Genomic DNA, 20,712 nt, shown 5'->3' with positions numbered 1-20,712 from the left:
CATCATGGTCATCGTGGCAGCCAGACAGCTAGATAATTCAGAGGTAAGCAATGGCAAGCTGCATACAGTATTCCTCCTCTGACAAATTTCATGGTCATGATGATAGCAGTGTGAATTGTCATGATGAAACTAAGAAATACGTATTGAGAGCAGTGATGAAACAATGAAAAATGCTAAATGTTCAGTTCTGTGAATCAAAAACACAATTTATTGCAATCAAGTATTTCAACATCTACTCAGAGAGCCCATACCATACCAAGCCCTGATCTATCATGCACATGTAAAATTGTATGTGAAGTCCCTAAAGCTGTATTAATTACCTTATAATCAATTCACTTGACTGAACCTGACATACTTTATAAATCAGCAGATTTAACCAAATAAGTCCCAGAGGGCCCTTCAAAATTAACTCAAGAAGTGAAAATTGCATTTAAATTCATCTAATCTGCATTAAAGACAGTAAAGCTAGCATTAAATAACAACTGACTCCACTTAAGCCGTTCCTTTTAAAGCAGGACAATTAGACCTCTGGGAGTTGAGAAGCAATAAAAGCAGGTTGAACACAACATGAGTGGTTCCAGATCTAAAAAATGAGAACTTCCATTATGCAATTTTTCACTGCATGTCCATTACAGTAACGTTTACCCTCACAGGAAAAATAAAATGTGTCTCTCGGTTGTCATTTTTATGCAGATGTTGGATGCACAACATATATTGGAGTATTACTGTGTGTCTCTTGTACAAGTGTGAATTCACAACCTCTTTGAAGTATGCTGCTTTTTTTTGACTAGGAACGGTAATAACCCTTATTATACACCAAGGAAATAAAGGAATTTTTGTAAAGATGGCTTTATATTCTGTAAGAAGGTCTGTTTTAATAAAAAGGTAAAACAGGTGTCTTCCCTAAGATGGCCAGGAGAACATAAAAAGAGTCCAAGCACCTTTTCTAGTTACTTTAGAGCACTGTGAAAGTGTCAGGAGCTGGATATCTACAACTTCGAGGTGCATACTCACCATAACCAAAAGGAATTTCTGGAACTCTATTGCTATAACTTACAGTAGAACTATAGGCAAAACTTTTTCTTTATTTTGGATAGGGCAAGGGAGGGTTATAACCCCTGTTAGATTTTTTTTCACCATCCATGGTCCCATTGTGTAGATTTCCCTTCACTTCTCGTCCCATAACCAAACAGGAAGTGAGAAAAAATCCCCTACAAATTAAGGACATTTCTTGGGGACCCCCAGGTAAACAGCACTACAAGAAAAAGACTTTCTCTCTATTACTTTTCTGAATTAAGTGCAGCTGGAACCTTTGGTTTTTTTGATCACACACTTTCCTCCAGATTTATAAATCTGCCAGATACAGGGCCCACAAAGAAAGAACTTTGATGAAACATGAATAATTGAACTGGCACCCTCTTAACTCATTATCCGCTAACAGTGCATTGTGCATTTCTCCAGCAATATACATCCAGGATATAGCAGTTAGGTTTCTAGAAAGCATTGCTGGGTAGCTTTTAGTATCATGGCAATATAAATTAAAATACATAACGAGAAATGAAGGGGTGATATATTGACACCTCTGTTAATTTGCTTTATTTTGTGTCTACCAATCAGAGACTATAAAAAAAGCTGCAAATCACCACAAGCCCACGAGGAAAGCCCAAGGGCAAAACAACAAACATACAGGCAAATAAATATTGGTATTATTTGCCCATCTCAATTTGTTCACTAAGGAAGAGTCTATTGAAGGTTACCAGGGTAATAATGATAAATCCCCTTTATTTATTTTGTGCTGTAAAGTGTCTTGACTTATCTGAAAAATGAGGTGAGCTAGGCAGAACCACTGTAACGCTGTCGATTACAATAAATCTTGAAATGAAATAGGAGTATGTACTAAGGCAGTGTATTTGAAAACAAATCCATAGATGCGCATATATGTATACTAAACACATTTAATCTTTCAGTAATACTCTACCTTCTGTCATTCCTGGCAACAGCCTTAATAGAATAATATTTCAAAAATATATGCAACACATAACCCTGGGAGTTTCTTATAGCAAAGAGGTTCAGTCCATAGTACAATACATTTAACCATGACTTTATTTGAAAAGAGACAATACAAGTCCCAGTCTAAAGGCTGTCTGCTTATCTTTTTACATTTCTTTCTTAAAAAATCCAGCAAGGATGAAGTAATAACGGACAAGTATTTCAGTGCATAGGCATTACACTTATTTTTTGAGATGTCTAACTGTGCAGGTGATAAAAAACAGGCATCATATGAACGGCACTGTAATGCCGCGTACACACGATCGGACATTCCGACAACAAAATCCATGGATTTTTTTAGACGGATGTTGACTTGTCTTGCATACACACGGTCGCACAAATCTTATCAGAAATTCTGAATGTCAAGAACGCGGTGACGTGCAACATGTACGACGGCACTAGAAAAGGGAAGTTCAATACCAAGTGCGCCACCCTTTGGGTTCCTTCTGCTAATCTCGTGTTAGTAGAAGTTTGGTGAGAGACAATTCACGCTTTTCAGACTTGTGCTTCTCAGATCGTTACTGCTCTTCAGTTTGTGCTTGTGGGTTCGTATCTGGTTTTCAGTGCGTGTAGTCAGTTCGCATTTGTTTTACAGTGCGTATTTTATAGTATGTATTTGATTTTGCAGTGCATTCTTGTCTGCTCATTTCTGATTTTCAGCTCGCTCTTCTCAGGCCTTTATGGTTTTCAGTTCGTTCTGTTAGTTCGTTCTGACCAGCCAAACGTTTTGAAGCCATGTTGCAGTTACGTACTCCTCGTAGAGTTCGTGCTATGCAGGGGCTTGGTGTTGGGGTTCTTATTATTTTGACCCAAGCCCAGTCCATGAACAGGGCGGGGAGGGGTTCATGGACCAAGTATTGGTTACTCTAGCGTGACCAATTCTCACACATGCCTTTGTTGCGGGAGATCCAGCAGAATAATCCTGTAGATTTCAGGAATTATCTCAGGATGACAGACCCCGTTTTTCACCATCTGTTGGCTTTGCTGTCCCCTTATATTACCAAGCAGGACATCTGCATGTGGCAAGCCATCACTCCCGAGCAGAGGCTAGTCACCACGTTGCGGTGCTTGGTAACGGGGAGAAGTCTGCAGGACATCAAGTTCTCGACAGGCATCTCCCCCCAGACTCTGGGGATCATTATTCCAGAGACCTGTTCTGCCATCATTCAGGTCCTGCAGAAGGACTATATTAAGGTAAGATTTCTCCTTTACCATCACATTCTATGTATTTAATGTTTGCTAATGTATTGTATTTCTTTCATCATTCCCTAATTACCATGATTGTAATATGCTGTGAATGTCCCCTTTGTCCTCATGCATGCTGGAAGTTTTTAAACTTCCTTTTTTGTCCTTCATGCATATTTGCCTTCACTAACCTTCCCAGCATGCTATCCTGGGCCCATACCCACCTAGTCTAGTCACTTAACAATGTAGTTTGTCAGCTCCATAGTACTGCTTTACCCTAAACACCCCCTAAATGTGTTTAAATGTTATTTGTGTGCTTAAATTCATGAAGAGTGCCAGAGGCTTTTTTTGGGGGTCCCAAAATCATTTGGAACCCTCCCTCCCCCTAACCGCTAAGTCAACCGATATCAATTCTTTATCTGCTGACTTTGCCAAACCCATACACACTATACCTACCTCTTTTGTATTCATATTTATGGATGAATTCACCAAAGCATGTAGTGAAAGGGCCTGCCTGAATACTTTCAAATGGTACTGTTTAAAGTTTTGTTCTCCTATTATCTTAATAGGCAATTGCAGAATGTCAAAAAGTGCTTAAATTTGGACACTGTGTATTATTTTTATTTTATTATGACACTTCTTACCTGTCCAGTGGTCTGCCAATAGTGTAAGTAAGGGGCTGGCCAAAGTAACACACATTATTTATGCATTCAGCTCTCAATGAAGTGGAGAGGGTTACCTGTCCAAAACATCCCCCCCCCTAAAATTTTTACAATGGGCCATCAAAAGGGGTGAGGAATCTGATAAGTGGATCTTATACTTTTGTCTTTAAATACGCCTTAAAATAAATGTTAATACTGATGTTGGCCAAGAATGTTTGTGTCTAATCTGCTTGCAATGTTATGTGCAAAATTACAAATTTTTTTTCTTGTTTGACTCCATAGTTTCCTTCAATGCCACAGGAAGGGACAGAGGGGCAATTGATGGCAAACACGCCCACATAGTCCCACCCCCCCAACTCAGGGTCATACTATTACAGCTATAAGGGTTAATAGTATTGTGTTGTTGGCAGTGGTGTCGGTGACATATGAGTTTCTCTATGTGGACGTGGGGAAGAATGGCCGGATGTCGGATAGTGGATGGTGGAGTCATCGCCCAGACCGAGTTTTACAGATGGCTCCAGAATGGTGGCTTGAGATTACCACCTGCTGAAGAGAACGTGGAAGGATTCCAATTTGTCTTTGTCGCTGATGAAGTGGGCTGGGTGATCACCTGATGTGGCCGTTCCCGATGAGGACCCTCACCCCGGATCCAAGGGTTTTTAACTACTGGCTGGCCAGAGCCAGAAGAGTGGTGGAGAATGCTTTCGGGACAATGTCCAGCCGATTCCGCCTATTCCTCACTGCAATAAACATGGCGTAATATAAAATCAATCACATCGTTCTTGCATGCTGCATATTTCATAACTTTTTAAGAAAAAATGTATCAAACTATGTGGCCTCAGTTGGGACTGAGGCCGGCTTATTACCGGATTCAACACATCTGATGACTCATGAAGCTGGCCGTCCTGGCTTGCCCCCTCCTCCAAAGTGCCCGCGAAGTTTGCAAAAAATATCTAGAGCACTTTGTGGGTAGGGGGGCCATTGATATGCCAGACAATGTTTAAGAAACATTTTAAAAATACATTTTTTAGTTAAACTGAAATAATATTTCCTTTGATTTAATGTTTGTGTTTCTTTTAGCTGTCTCCTAGGTTCTCCAATGGGCTTTTCTTTTTGGCCATTTTCTTCAATAGTGCAAATAATTTATTTGTAAGCTCTTCTGAGCAGGGCCCTCTTAATCCTCTTGTATTTTATTGTATTCTAACTGTATTGTCTCCCTTTTATATTGTAAAGCGCTGCATAGACTGTTGCATCTATATAATCCTGTATAATAATAATAATAATATCTGATACATACAAATATTTATTGAATATACATGAGGTGACAATCTCTTCTTCGGCAAACTATTATGTTATGGGTCTGCTACACACACACACACCTTGTTTTTGTTGTTAATGTATGTAATACATTAATGATAAAAAGATTCTTAATTTTCAGCACCATGAATAAATTTTTGGGAGTCAAGAAGATGACGTGATTGTGGCAAATTATAAAGCACTGTGGGAGTTATTTACTAAAGGAAAATCCACTTTGCACTCCAAGTGCACTGCAAAAGTGCACTTGAAACTGCACTGAAAGTGCACTTGTAGTGCAAAGTGGATTTGCCTTTAGTAAATAACCCCCATTGTCACTGTAAACACCAACTTAGTTCCAAAACTGCTAATGAGCATTGAAAGAAGAAGCCACACATTGTTGATTTTAAAATTTTTTACTCTGTGCATATTCACACATGCTTTAGAAAAGGGTTTTTGAACAAACCAACCATATTTTTGGAATAACATTTTTTTGACAGTACAGTTTGACAGTACACATAACCTTTTTTTGTGTTAAATGGGCATGTTTAAAACCATAAAACAATACACAACTCAGTAACTTAAAAGTTCAAATTTTATAAATTGAAGGCAATATCAGACATTAGTATGTCCAAACTGTGTTGATATTGCCTTCATCAGATGCACACAAATTGAGAGTCAAAATTGGGATTTCACTCCTGATCCCATACCTAATATCAACATGTGCTAGCTCCCATCATGGGGGATCAATGGATGTGTTTCGGGGGTGCAACCCCTTCCTCTTAGCTACTTTAGTTGTGAGGAAGGGGTTGCAGCCACAAAACGCGTACCTTGATATCCCGTGATGGCAGATAGCACATGTTGACACACTGTGTGCATCTTCAAAATTTGGCTTTCAATAGACTTCAAAAAAATTTTAAATATTCAGAAAATCTCAACAAATTTAAGAATTTTGGTTTGTTTTAGATTCTGGCTAAAACATCAATGTTTTTTTCAACATTATTGTTCTCTTCCTTGATCTTCTGTAAATCACGATTGCACACCATGATCTCCCCGATGAGGATGTGTGCACTTGTGAAATTAGTTTCTTCTTCCACAACATCCACATCACCTAAAATTCAAAAATACACCATGTATTAAAAATATGCAGGCATACATCTATTACCTGAAGCTGTGGTCTCAGACACTCACCTGTTGTGGTCACTATTTCACCAACTTCATAAACCTCTCCTTCCTCCACATCCTCTGGTTGTGTTGGTGGTATTTCCCCTTCTTTAGGAGGTTTTGGGTCCCTGGTGTCCTCAGATGTCCAGAGTCTTTTCTCCCCTATGTGAAAAAAAAGGTATACTTAGCACACAGATATTTGAGGGCAGAAATAGGAATCTGAAACATTGCTTGGAAGTGTTGTACAATTGTCTCTTTGGCCAGAGTTCCAAGCTGAAGAAATTTTTTTTCCCTTTCTAAAGCTGGAATACTGTGCACCTGTGTGGGACATAAACAGCTGCTGAGTGTCCTCTCCTTACAATGAATCAAGGTTGCATTTCATTCTAGTTACAAACCAATCTAGACAACAATGTACTAAACTTCTTTTAATACAAATAGACATGAACAAATGTAGTTAACCTGGATCTGCCCCAAACATAGTATTAGTGGGCGAACGAACGATGTTTACTACGAACGATTACTGTGCCCACGAACCTGAAAGTTGCCATTTTAAACTGTACATCAGTAAAGAAAAGCACATGGAGCAGCATGCAAGTAATAATAATAATAATAGGAACACACGACAAAAACTTACTTGACAACAACTTACTTTTTTGAAGAACTCTCTTGATCCATCTGTACTGATTGCGCTCCCTCAATTTCAGGTCTGACCATCGTTTCCTCAGTTGATCCTTGGATCGCCGTACCCCAAAATTCCGGCGCAGACTCTTCAGAACTTTAGCCATGATCTTTACATTTCTCACATAAGGGTTTAGGTAAGGTCCATACTTCCCATCATAGTCAGCCCTCTTCAAGATGTCCACCATCTCCACCATCTCTACAAAGGACATATTTGAGGCCTTAAATCTCCTCCGGGATCAGGACATTCGTAGCTCCGGGCTTTCGACGTTGCTGCTGCTGTCTGCATGCACTTGCTCTGCCTCCGCCATGTGCTCTCCCACTGTGCCGAAAGACAAGGGGCACGGAATAGACTAGAAAGAACGTAAGAGGCGGGCGGAGTTTCAGCATACGCAGTGTATATAAAGTGTAACACGCATGCGTCGTACGTACAATCTGTGAGCCGAGGAAGGAGTATCGGAATCGCCGATCGTTAGAACGAAGGTACAATTTGAACTTGGGGCATCAGTGGTCTATACTGCTTATAGATTGAGGCCTATATTGGGACAAGATTAGGAGAGTTTAGCCTGACATTAGGGTTTGTCTTGTGTTGTGTCTTGCAGAAAAAATGGATGACTTCAATGATCACAACTTCCACCCCTATTCATAGACAAGTACAGGTTGCTGCCCTGTCTGTGGCAGGTGAAACATCTGGATTATAATCATAAACAAAAGAGGCAGGCAGCGCTGGAGAAACTGCTGGATTTGGTGAAGCCGGTGGTCCCCATGGCAACCATCCCCTATTTAAAAGCCAAAATTGGTGGCCTGAGGAGCACTTATAATATGAAGTGCAATAAGGTGCAGGATTCCATGAGATCAGGAGCAGCAGCAGATGCCATTTATGTCCCCAGGCTGTGATACTATGAGAGAATGCGGTTTCTGTCAGATCAGACTGAAGTCAGGCAATCACTTTCCACTCTTCCTTCCACTGTTCCTTCCACGTTTCCTTCCACCCCAGCTGAGGCTTCCGACATCCAACCTGGGTCTTCCAGCCAGGAAGAAGAAGTGGAGGAGCCCGGCTTGAGTCAGGTATAGCATTGTTCAACATATTTCTGGTCACAAAATAATGATGTTAACTAGATGTTATTATTGATCACTAATTGCTGATTTAATAAAGTGTTTTACATATCGATAGACAGTAGTGGCCAAAAATGTTTGGGACAAGAAGGAAAAATGCTGGGGTCAGAATGACAGTCTTTTCTTTTTGTTAACATTCAATTTGCAACAGTCATGAGCTGAAAATTGTGTGTGATTGATGAACAGAAAACTAAAACTATGTTCTTTTTTCATACACAGGAAAGCCTCAGCCAGGAGGAGGGTGTGGAATGTGGCAGCCAGGAGGAGGCTGTGGAATGTGGCAGCCAGGAGATGGCTGGGCCCAGTAGTAGCCTGACAGAATCCCAGGTCCCTCCCCTCCGCCTTCCAACCAAAAGGCCCAGAAAGGGGAGTAATGTGCAGGAGGCAGCTCTTGGGCTGATTCGGGAGGCTAAGGTGCCCCTCAGAGGGACCCCCACTCCTCAAGAGGCCTTTGGCTGCATGACTACCAGCAAAATGCAGGAAATGGAGGAGGGCCAATGCCTCTTGTGTGAGGAAATTATGTATACGACCCTAAATAAGGGGTTGAGGGGCCAACTCACAACCAAAACACACCTGTGTAAGTTGGACCATCCTTCTCCTCCTCCTCCACCTCCTACCACACCTCCAACACCACAGCCACAGCCTGGAAGGAAGCCTGGAATGGAGAGTGGAAGTAAGACTAGAAAGTGATGGCCTGGGTTCAGCCTGGTCTGGCAAAAGACACAGACTGTGGTATGACCACAGCCTGGGGACATATATGCCATCTGCTGCTGTTCCTGATCTCTTGTAGTCCAGGACCAGATTGTGCTCACTATTATATGGACTCAGGCTACCAATTTTGGGTGTAAAATAGTTGATGTGTGCCCTGGGGTACAAAGGCTTCGTCAATTTCACAAGTTTCTACAGCGTTGCCTTCCTCTTTATTTTATTATGACCAATAATAAATGTCTATTTTTATTTACAAATACTTGCCTATGTGTTTTACTTCAAAAAGTACAGTTTGTTTGTGAGTAGGCAGGTACATTTCCAAAATAAAAGGTTAAATTAAGAAGGGACACCAACACCAAACAACCTCCTTGAGGTTAAAAAAAATACAAGATAATAATGGTGTTGTGGTAACCTGACACACAAAACTAAAAACAATATTATGGAGAGCACTAGAAAAAAACTAAAACAAAACAAGGAGATCTTGATTAAAAAAAACAAACACTATATACAAAAATTAAATACCATATTATGGAGATCTGACGAAAACCAAAAAATAAAATATTCAGGAGATCACAAGAAATAATAAAGAAATCATTTTTTCAGAACTCTGTGTGAATATCAGCAGCAAAACAACTTCATTATTCTAGCATTCTAAAGAAGAAGAGAATGTGCTACATTAAAAGATTTAAAACATTTCAGCGTGACGAATGTGCTATCTCCATTACAAACGCTAGTTTTACAGACTGAGCTCTTCCGTCTTGTACTTGATTCAGAGCATGCGTGGAACTTTGTGCATCGGAATTGTGTACACACTATTGGAATTTACAGGAACGGATTTTGTTGTGTGAAAATTTGAGATCCAGATCTCAAATTTTGTGTGTCGGAAATTCCGATTGAAAATGTCCGATGGAGCCTACACACGGTCGGAATTTCTGACAACAAGCTCCCATCGAACATTTTCCGTCTAAAAATCTGACCGTTTGTACAGGGCATAAGAGTGATCAAGTACCACCAAAAAAAAGCTCTATTTGTGTGAAAAAAGGTCATCAATTTTATTTAGGTACAGTGTCGCACAACCGTGCAATTGTCAGTTAAATCAACGCAGTGCAGTATCTCAAAAAAATGGCCTGGTCAGGAAGGGGGTAAAACCTTCTGGAGCTGAAGTGGCTAATGAAGAACAAGTTGGCAGGACTTCTTACCCTCCTGATTTTTTTCTGGTCTGTGACTCAGATAATACAACACATTAAGGCCAGTCAGTCAGCTCATGGGTTTGTGTCAATTGATATCCTGCTTCTGCTTGAGGTCAGATTAAGATGTTTCTGAGATCATCTGACAGATGCATTTCACCTGTAGTTGGCATACTCGTAACTTGCATCTGATCTAGTTTAAAGCTACATCAAGCTGCTTTAAAGTGGTTCTAAAGCCTAATGCCACGTACACACGAGTGGACTTTACGGCAGACTTTATGACGGTCTTTTTGAATGAACGGACTTGCCTACACACAATCCACCAAAGTCCGTCGAATTTGTACGTGATGACGTACGACCGGACTAAAACAAGGAAGTTCATAGCCAGTAGCCAATAGCTGCCCTAGCGTGACTTTTTGTCCGTCGAACTAGCATACAGACAAGTGGACTTTTCAACCGGACTCGATTTCAGTGGAATGATTTGAAACATGAAACATTTGAAACAAGTCCATCCAACTTTTGAGAAAACAAAGTCCGTTGGAGCCCACACACGATCGAATTGTCCGACAAAATCCTGTCCGCCGGGCAAAGTCTTCCATAAAGTCCGCTCGTGTGTATGTGGCATAAGGCTTTTTTTACCTTAATGCATTAACAGAATCCCCCCCCCAGCCCCCCCCCCACTGGGCAGACTGATAACAGCAGCAGCCATTGGCTCCTGCTACTGTCAATCAAATTATGTGACATGGAAGTAGGGGGAGGGCCATGCCTCCCTGTCTGTATCAATAGACGCAGATGGGGCAGCTAGGGAGCAAGCCTGCAGGAGTGTCTCCATAGAAAACGGCTTGCTGACAGGGGACCCGAGAAGAAGAGGCTTCTTTGCAGAGCAGGTAAGTATAGAATGTTTGTTCGTTTTTTTTTTTTTTTTTTAAATAAAGCGTTAATTTCACTTTAAGCTGCATTCACCTTCTCATTGACTTGCATGGGGAAATAAACATTTCTGATGTGCACAAAAGCTATTATTTTTAGGAGTACAGCAATAGCACCCTTAGTGACAGGTTTGCTCTTTTAGAATTCACACATAAGCTTAGCACTCTTTACAGGCCACTTCAACACTTATTCGTGTTGATTAATTTAACTCTTGCAAAAAAAAAAAAAAAAATGCTGTAATAAAGTGTAGCTACACTTTTGTTGAGAAAAAAAAAAACCCAGTCCCCTCCGGGTGATCAATGTACATTGCAAACACACTTAACAAAACTTTGTAGAATAGTCTTACTTATTTCTGTATATTGATTGCTTTGCACAAAAGTTATAGCATCTACAAAATAGGGAATAGATTTATGGCATTTTTATTATTTATTTAATTTTTTACTAGTAATGGCAGTGATCTGCGATTTTTAGAGGGACTACGACATTGCGGCGGACAGATCAGACACCTAACTGACATTTTTGACACTTTTTTGAGAACCAGTGACATTATTACAGTGATCAGTGCTAAAAATATGCACTGACATTGTACTAATGACACTGGCAGGCAAGGGGTTAACATCAGGGGAGATCAAGGGGTTAAATGTGTTCCCTAAGTGTGTTTACTAACTGTATGGGGGATGGGCTGCCTGGGACAACACACAGATCCATTTTCCTGCATAGCAGAAAGACAGGATCTGTGTGTCATCCCCTGACAAAACGGAGATCTGCCTTGTTTACTTTGGCAGATGCCCATTCTGCCACTGTGGGGAACGATTGCGGGGCATCCACTGATTGGTTCCCCCGCTGTGTATGACCCCGACGTGCACCTATGGCAATTTGCGCAGCTGAATCATCCTGTCACAGTATAAACAAGGCTGGTCAGCTAGTAGTTACTGTGTACAGAATATGTCCAGGTTTCACACACACACACACAGTGGGGGAAATAAGTAATGTATTTGATCCCCTGCAGATTTTGTAAGTTTGCCCACATACAAAGAAATGAAGGGTCTATAATTTTTATCATAGGTGTATATTAAATGATAGGGACAGAATATCAACCAAAAATTCAGAAAAAACACATACAAAAATTGCTATAAATTAAGTTGCAGTTCAGTGAGTGAAATAAGTATTTGATCCCCAAGCAAAACATAACTTAGTACTTGGTGGAGAAACCCTTGTTGGCAAGCACAGAGCTAAGACGTTTCTTGTAGTTGGTGACCAGGTTTGCACACATCTCAGGAGGGATTTTGGTTCACTCTTTTTTACAGATCTTCTCTAAGTCTTTAAGGTTTCTTGGCTGTTGCTTGGCAACTCAAACTTTCAGATCCCTCCATACATTTTCTATAGGATTAAGGTCTGGAGACTGGCTAGGCCACTCCGTGACCTTAATGTGCTCCTTCTTGAGCCACTCCTTTGTTGCCTTGGTGCTATATTTTAGGTCATTGTCATGCTGGAAGACCCATCCACAACCCATCTTCAGTGTTCTGGTTGGGCAACAATGGAGTGGTTTAAGAAGAATCATGGAGTGGCCTAACCAGTCCCCAGACCTTAATCCTATAGAAAATTTATAGAGGGAGCTAAAACTTTGAGTAGGCAAGTGACAGCCAAGAAACCTTAAGGTACTAGAGAAGATCTGTAAAGAAGAGTGGACCAAAATCCCTCATGAAATGTGTGCAAACCTGGTAACCAACTACAAGAAACGTCTTACCTCTGTGCTTGCCAACAAGGGTTTCTCCACCAAGTACTAAAGCCTTGTGCACACGATGAGATTATCGGACAAATGATCGTCCATTTTTTTTTTTTGCATGCAAATCTCAGATGGAATCTAAAGAGTTTACTAAAGTCACGAAAATTCCTGTACGACAGAAAAAAAATTCGGAAGTGATATCATGTGTTGTAATGCATTTGTATTGCATTTTCAAATGATAGCTGTACTGATTAAATGTAAATCTACGATCTGGCACCATACAAAAGAAATTTTCGTGCACGTCCCATAGAATAATATCAGATGAACTGTCATGATCGGCTCTCGAAAGCTCTGTAAAAACGATCCAATTATCGTACGATCGCTTCGAAAGTGGTATTTTCTGTACGATTTTCTGATTATGTGTACGGGGCATTAGTTATGTTTTGCTTGGGAATCAAATACTTATTTCACTCACTGAACTGAAACTTAATTTATAGCATTTGTTTAATGTGTTTTTTTTCTGAAATTTTTGCTTGATATTCTGCCTCTATCATTTAAAATACACCTATGATAAAAATAGGCCCTTCATTTCTTTGTTAGTGGGCAAACTTACAAAATCTTCAGGATAGCAAATAGTTATTTCCCCCACTGTATATATATATAATTTTTTCAAGAAAATGTAAATCCCCTTTAACCACTAGACATCCGCGCTATGGCCGAATGACGGCCACAGCGCAGACCTGCATTCCCAGGAGGCCGTCATATGACGGCCTCCCCTGTGCACGCTCCCTGTGCGCTGTGATCACCGAGTCACTGAGACTCGGCTGATCACCGATCCGAGTAAGGGGCCGGTCCCAGCCCCTTACCATGTGATCAGCTGTCAGCCAATGACAGCTGATCACATTATGTAAACAAAAGATCGGTAATCGTTTTTTTTTTTTACTCACGCTGACAGCGCGAGTAGAAAAAAAAGCCGATCACCGGCTGAGATGTCAGGGACATTGGTCCCGAAGTGGAAGAGGCACATCTGCCTCATCAGTGCCACCTAAAAGTGCCACCTAACACTGCCCATAGTGCCACATAACAGTGCCCACAGTGCCACCTAACAGTGCCCACAAGTGCCACCTAACAGTGCCCACAAGTGCCACCTAACAGTGCCAACAAGTGCCATATCAATGCCCACAAGTGCCACCCATCAATGCCCACCTGTAGTGCCAATCAGTGCCACCTGCCAGTGCTGCCCATCACTGCCACCCATCAGTGCCCATCACTGCCACCCATCAGTGCCCATCACTGCCGCCTCATCAGCGTACATCAATGAAGGAGAAAAATTACCGTTTTAAATTTTTTATAACAAAATATAAAAGAATACAAATTTTTTTTTTTTTTTTAATTCAGTTTTTTACATTTTTTAAATAAAAAGTAAAAACCGCAGAGGTGATCAAATACCACCAAATGAAAGCTCTATTTGTGGTGAAAAAATGATAAAAATTTCATTTGGGTACAGTGTTGTATGACCGCGCAATTGTCATTCAAAGTGCGTCAGCGCTGAATGCTGAAAATTGGTCTGGATAGGAGGGGGGTTTAAGTGCCCTGTAAGCAAGTGGTTAAGTAATGTATACGAAAGATGATGGGAGACCCAATCTGTGAACCACAGCATGTGTGTAGATAGGGTGAAAATCTGGTGGAACATCTCAAGGACCTAAAATATTCATAGGCGGAAGGGTAAATGCAAGTCTCATGTGGGAGATGACTTGCTGATAATGTTATTGTACATGTTCAATATTTCTGGTGAGCATATGTGGAATGCACTCAAATGCAGAGATTCGCTTTAACACTGTAAATTACTTTACATGTGCTTCACGTTTACAGCTTTGCGGCTTTTCAAAAAATAGCCAAGAAGAAGCTTGTTTCTCTGTTTTTAAGCTGCAATTATGTTGATATGTTTGTGATTTGCTTTTTATGTATTTTGTTTACATACCATATTATTTTGTTAAATAAGTTCTCGGAGGACCTGTAATGTTTACTGCGGCGTGCTGGCTTAGAAACCAAAGCTTTAATAGTTATACAGAATATCGCCAGGATATGCTTACTCCAAGTATGCACAGTAAAAATACAACAGCACTTAATGAAATGTGCTCTGTAGTTACAAGGATATATATTGGAAAGGTGTCGGCACTGATTATATCTTGATACAGGTATGTCAAACTTAAGTATCAAAATACAGTGATGCTTTTTTACTTATTGATAACAGTATGCATTTAGAGAAACAAATAAGGGGTGTCATTGTCGCCTTCTTAAAATATGTGCAGGGTTGGATCTACGTTCGAACAGTGATACAGAATTTCAGAAAACCATTGGTCAGAACATTCTTTCTTTCCATCGTTGAGTCAACAAATTTAGTTTAAAAGCCATTTCAAGCGAACTTGCTAATTGAATGGAATCTCAGACGTATTAAGTAGGTTTCATTACCGTTAGGCTTAGTTTATATTTGCAGTTAGAGAGGAATTAAAAAGCAGGCAATTAAGCTGCATTTTTACTGTCCCCCAATCACACCCACTGAGCTTCAAAGGCAGTAGAAAAGTGTACACATGCTAGTGGCACATTGCTGTATGCTGCGGTTATGTTCTTTTGCATTACTACCTGATGAACGCGACCTATTCAAGTGAATGAGGCCATGCCACAACCACCCCAAAGCAAAATGCACTCAGTTGTGGCGCAGTGCTGTGGGCTTTTAGGGGTTAAAACAGGTGGTGAGGAAGTGACATAATGCCTCCTTGCTGTTTGTGAAACACCCTCTGAAGAGTGATCCAACATATATCATGTTTCAGAGAGAGACATGTATAAATGAGCTCTAAGAATTTCATTTATTTGAAAAAAAAAAAAAAATCCATCCCTTTGTGTCAAATTTCCTCATCACTGCTGCCAAAAATATTTGTCAATTTGATTCCAATAATCATTAGAAAATTGAATGAACATTCCAAAAACATATATTTTCAAATAAAATTTTAGTTGTGTATACTGTGGCTTGACAAAATACATCTTATCTGAGAAAATTTGTTCTGCATTTCAGTTACTGCCTCATCTCCTTCAGTTCTTCAACCACCCTGTCTATCACTTCCGTGAGAGCTTGCTATTTAGTGGGCCAACAGGCTTTATTGATGTGTTCCCATCTATTGTCCATTTGACAGCCAGCTAGCATTGCCAAATCAGAAGCTGGCAATGTACATGGTGCTTTGGACTTATACCACCATAGTGTATGATATTTTGACCGAGATTGCCTCTCAATCTACTCATCATAATAGGCTTTTGGGGCAGTGAAGTGGATTTGCAAAGCAGAGAGGACAAGGAGTGGATGGAGGTAACAGCAACTTTTTGACATATAAATGTTTTTTTTTTCTGCACCAGTTTGGCAGCATCAACTCATAGGGAGTTGACTTACTAATGGCAGATATGCTGTTTTTGATGCAAAGGAATGTTCCTTTATATTAGTGAATGAGATGAAGCTCTGCCAAATTCTATAATTCAAACATGTGTAAGCAAAAATCCTTTTTTTTTTTTTTTTTCTTGCATGTGATTTGTTATTCTTTTGCAAAGTTAATTTTCATCACATTCGCTGAGCTAAGGGAGAATTCCCCTGAAAAGAGAAATTTTCCTTGCAAAAAGAAACGGCTTATTTTCCTTTAGTAAATAACCCCATTGACAACGTTCAAGTGCATTGAGGGCAATTTCTGACTTTCTTAGAAATTCCTGATCTGCATGCTCATTCTAGGTGAGACTATACTGAAGACAAAGGGAATGATTTGGCAGCCATTCAACTAGCAATTCTGCAATTGCACCCTACACATTAATTTAATGACAGATTTGCTATAGAAACACTATAGTTTCATCTTTAGGGACAGTGGTTGCAAGGAAGGTGAGCAGAATTTAGCGTGTGTGTGTGTGTGTGTAGAGGGGATATGCAGTACCAAAATGTTCTACAGAGTGCCATATTACCCAAAACCAACCCTATGTCTACAGAGTGCCATATTACCCAAAACCAACCCTATGTCAGCCTAAACTGCCATGATGCCTGATGTATGCCTATCTCGATACCTTATTGAGCGACCTTTCAAAATGACACCATCATAATACCAAGGCTCCCCACACACACCACTTCCCTGTCTCCACAACAAAGCTTGTATGTTTCCCTTGATCTAGAGTTTACGTAAGCTCCTTGGTCAATATCTCATGACGTTCATCTGGACACAGTGATGGAAACCCTTCTATGAAAATTCCAGTAAGTTACAAAAATTGGAAGGAGAGAGTTGGAGACAGTTATAAAGAAAGGTAAGGGTATAGTGTTAATGGGCAGAGTAATACTTAATACAATATAATTTCCATGATTAAACTGACTCTGTCCTGGATGTTTGAAGTTGAGAACACTCATCTCTCAGGGCTGACAGGTAGGAAGATTTGGGCACGCAGCATATGTACAACATTGCAGAGACCATCTGTTCCTAAGAGAAGAGGAATGCTGCCTTGTCTTGTGCACGATCTGAAACTGACAAGATAGAGGGTGATACGGCAATAGGTACAGAAACAGTGCGATCAGAGGATAGAAATGGGATGTAGTTTGTCATCTCAGGCCCCTGTCCAGTACTGGCAAGTCACACTGCATTAAGGTATCAATGTGAACAATGCCCACAAAGTGGTTCTGGAGTTAAATAAAGGCAGCTTCCTTCACTGCACAGAAGTCTCAGCTGAAACAAGCAAGACAATCTATGGCAGGCTTTCCATAACCAAAACTGAAGGCGTACAGTCTTTTTTATTCTCTCAAGCTGAACAGCTTGGCTAGCAACACCGACCATTAAAAACAGTCTTTGGGACATTAGTAGAAATACTGTCGTTGTAACTGATGATCACTTTAATTAGGCCTCACAGCTAAAGTAAATATTTACATAAAAAATGTAGTTTTCTTTAGATTCAAAACAATCGAATTTAAATCCAATAAGTAATGCATGCAACTGTATTTGTGAATTTCCTAGATTTTTCTATGTTAAGTTGTGCATGTACATGTGAGTGTGTGTGCGTTGTGTGTGACATACACAGACCTATCACCAGATGAATAAGAAACCTTCAATACTTTGAATATAATATATACTAAAGTCTGACATATCTATATCAAGTTATAATTAGTGTTGACACCTTTCCAGTAAATTTATCTAATTTAATTTAGCAGAAGTGAAAAAATAGATTAAGTACATCCTGATCACTAAGTCATTTCCATTTTTCTCACATTCCTCTCGTGTTCTTTTGAAAATATACTGTATGTGTAAAGGATACAAAAGTGTCACTGAAAAAAAATAGCTAGTTGTGGATTATTTGATTGGAATAAGATGCAGCACTTTGAAGATTCCCTGGGAAATTAGCTTGATGTAGATGCATTATTAGTTCCTGCTGACCTCTGATAAGCTTTATATGACTGTACATTTTTCCTTTTCCCAACCACACTTAGACACCATATAAAAACTTTGCAGGACATATGGATCACTAGGGTTGCCAAACTGGCTATTTTTAGCAAACTGATCGCAAACTGATAAACTATTATTATTTTTTTAATACAGCTAATAAATTATTTTTATTGGCCTTTGAGTACCACATTCCTTATTGAAATTACAAAGAAGAAGAGGGTTTGTCCCTTTGGTATGGTGGGATTTTGAAGGCACAACCTAAATATAGTTAAAATACAAAGTTTATTACAAAAATAGGCTTTTCTAAAAGACAATAAACATTTTCTCATCAAAAATCATGTTTGACGATATATGAATTTTTACATTATTAGCCTGTTTACAGTATACACACTTATGTTCAGTTATAAATCTGAGCAGTAAATAATTTAATTTTGTTTCTTCCCAATACATTTCCTGGACTTAAGTCCACTTCATCAGGCGTCTACTAGCGGAATATATGCGTGTTTCACTACATTTAAAAAAAAACCCCACAAGGTATCAGTTTGGCCCCCCCTTGCGCCGCGCTCAGTCCAGGTAGGCGAAGGAGTGCCATATGAAAACATAATGGGATTGGCATTCTGCTGTATACGCCATACCAAAGGGACAAACCCTTTTCTTTAACATAACTAGGATATTTTCTTAAATTGCTGCATACTGCACAGAGGTTTTAATGCAAATGAGAATCCTTCTACCTTTTAAATAGTGTTTAAAATTTGGAAGAAATATTATTTCAACAATGCAATATGTTACATGTCACATGTCTGCTTTAATTTTATGGATTTTTAAGCATTCATCACCCTGTGGTGGGCTCAGTTCCCCATCAAGCTCCACTCACTCAGTGACGCATGATTTCCCAAATGTGGGCATTGCCCATATTTGTGTAGTGACATTACCTGTATCCCCCTTTACATTTAGCTCTCAGCCAGGAATCTCCCAGCTGTCAGCTAAATGGGGCCAAGGATACAGCACTGAGCTAGAAGCTGTCACATTCATGACAGCTTCCCAGAACAAGCACTGCCCAATTTAAATACAGTTAGCTAGTTTCCTAATCTGAAAACTGATGGCCCTTCTTTAAGAATTTGTTTCTGCCATAGCAACAGATGCTTAAAGTGGCAGTAGTAAGAACTACCTAAACTTGATGCATATTTCGGTAATGTTACCGACACTGGTGCAAACACTTGCCTGAATAAGGGACAGGTAGAGAACTTCCACCAGCAAACTGCAATTAGGGGTGTTTTGAGTTCACCTGAATGTTTTCCCAGTGTCTATGCATTTTGTTCACACTGTCAAATGAATCTTTTGGAAACGAGCCCATGAACAGACATGCAAGAAACAAACCAGAAAGCAATAATAAACACAATGCTTTACTTATTAAAGTGTAATAAAAATAGTTGCTTGTATTGCCTAATACAAACAGTCAACCTGTCAATTTCTATCTGGTTGTAAAAAAATAGCAGTTTGAGAATAGCAGTTTGAGAATACCAGCTTGACATCTGGAAAAAAAAGAGGTGTTGCTTTATCATCCAATTAGGCTCTTTCCAGTACAGGTTCAGGTACAGGAAATAGGAGCATTCCATTGGTTGCCATGTATGGTTCACAAAGTTGTTCATTGCTCCAGTTATTATAAATGAACGAATTATGAAACTCCTGCATTGAGCCCACTTTTGCCATTTGAATATGTGCAACTATATAAACAAAGACATACAACTGTAACTGCATCACTACCCTTGTGTAAACAGATTATGTAGAATAGTCTTAAAACATGATCTAACAACATCTGAAAAAGTCATTAGTCATTTTGAAGGCAGTAATTTCTAAGAAGTACAATGAACGAACAAGTCACTGCATAAAAACATTTGAGAGAAACCCTTTGGAAAATAAACCCTGGCGATGCTGAACTGAACCAATGGTTTACTGTACATTGAACACAGAAGCACTTTTCACACTCTAATCTGCATTGTAAAATACAGAAGACAACCACTCAGGTTATACAATAGACTGATTGTGCAGTGGCTTTAAGAATATCAAAATTGAAAAGAAACTATCTGGTCCAATAAATGACAGTTAAAATAGCTCTGCTGCCATTGGGATACACTTATACATGCTAAAAAGACCATTCAGCGCTCAGTCCAAGGAACTTCACCCAGGGAATATGGCACATGATGCAGCTCTCCTCTGACTGGGCAGTCTTCAGAAAACTGTAAAAATATTTACAAGAGGGGGCAAATGTCTAGAGCATTACCTCCAAGACTGTTTATTAAAATCATAAGACAGTAGCTCATATCTCTGAGGAAGTGTTAGCTTCTTCATCGTAAAGCATTGTTGGGATGCCCATCTCACTTGTCAGATTGGTGCTATTGTCAAGGTTGATTTTATTCTGCCTTTGTGAGCACATTATGTCTTATGATTTTAATAAGTGGTTTTGGAGGTATTGCACCATGCGTTGGTGCCCTCTTGTATATGTTTTTACATCTACACATGGCATTAACCTTACCCTTACACAGTTGCACAACACACTGATATCT

At 39.7% G+C, this 20,712-nt stretch overlaps 1 protein-coding gene across 1 annotated transcript in view; it reads right to left on the bottom strand.

Moving 5' to 3' along the window:
* Positions 1–20,712, bottom strand: part of CLSTN2 (calsyntenin 2) — a 1,488,165-nt gene that overhangs the window by 1,010,444 nt on the left and 457,009 nt on the right. The window lies entirely within an intron of this gene.

The sequence above is a fragment of the Aquarana catesbeiana genome, linkage group LG04 (genome assembly GCF_042186555.1).
Source record: "Aquarana catesbeiana isolate 2022-GZ linkage group LG04, ASM4218655v1, whole genome shotgun sequence".
Classification (NCBI taxonomy): domain Eukaryota; kingdom Metazoa; phylum Chordata; class Amphibia; order Anura; family Ranidae; genus Aquarana; species Aquarana catesbeiana.
The sequence above is the reverse complement of the archived record's forward strand: the minus strand, read 5'-3'. Positions and strand labels throughout refer to the sequence as shown.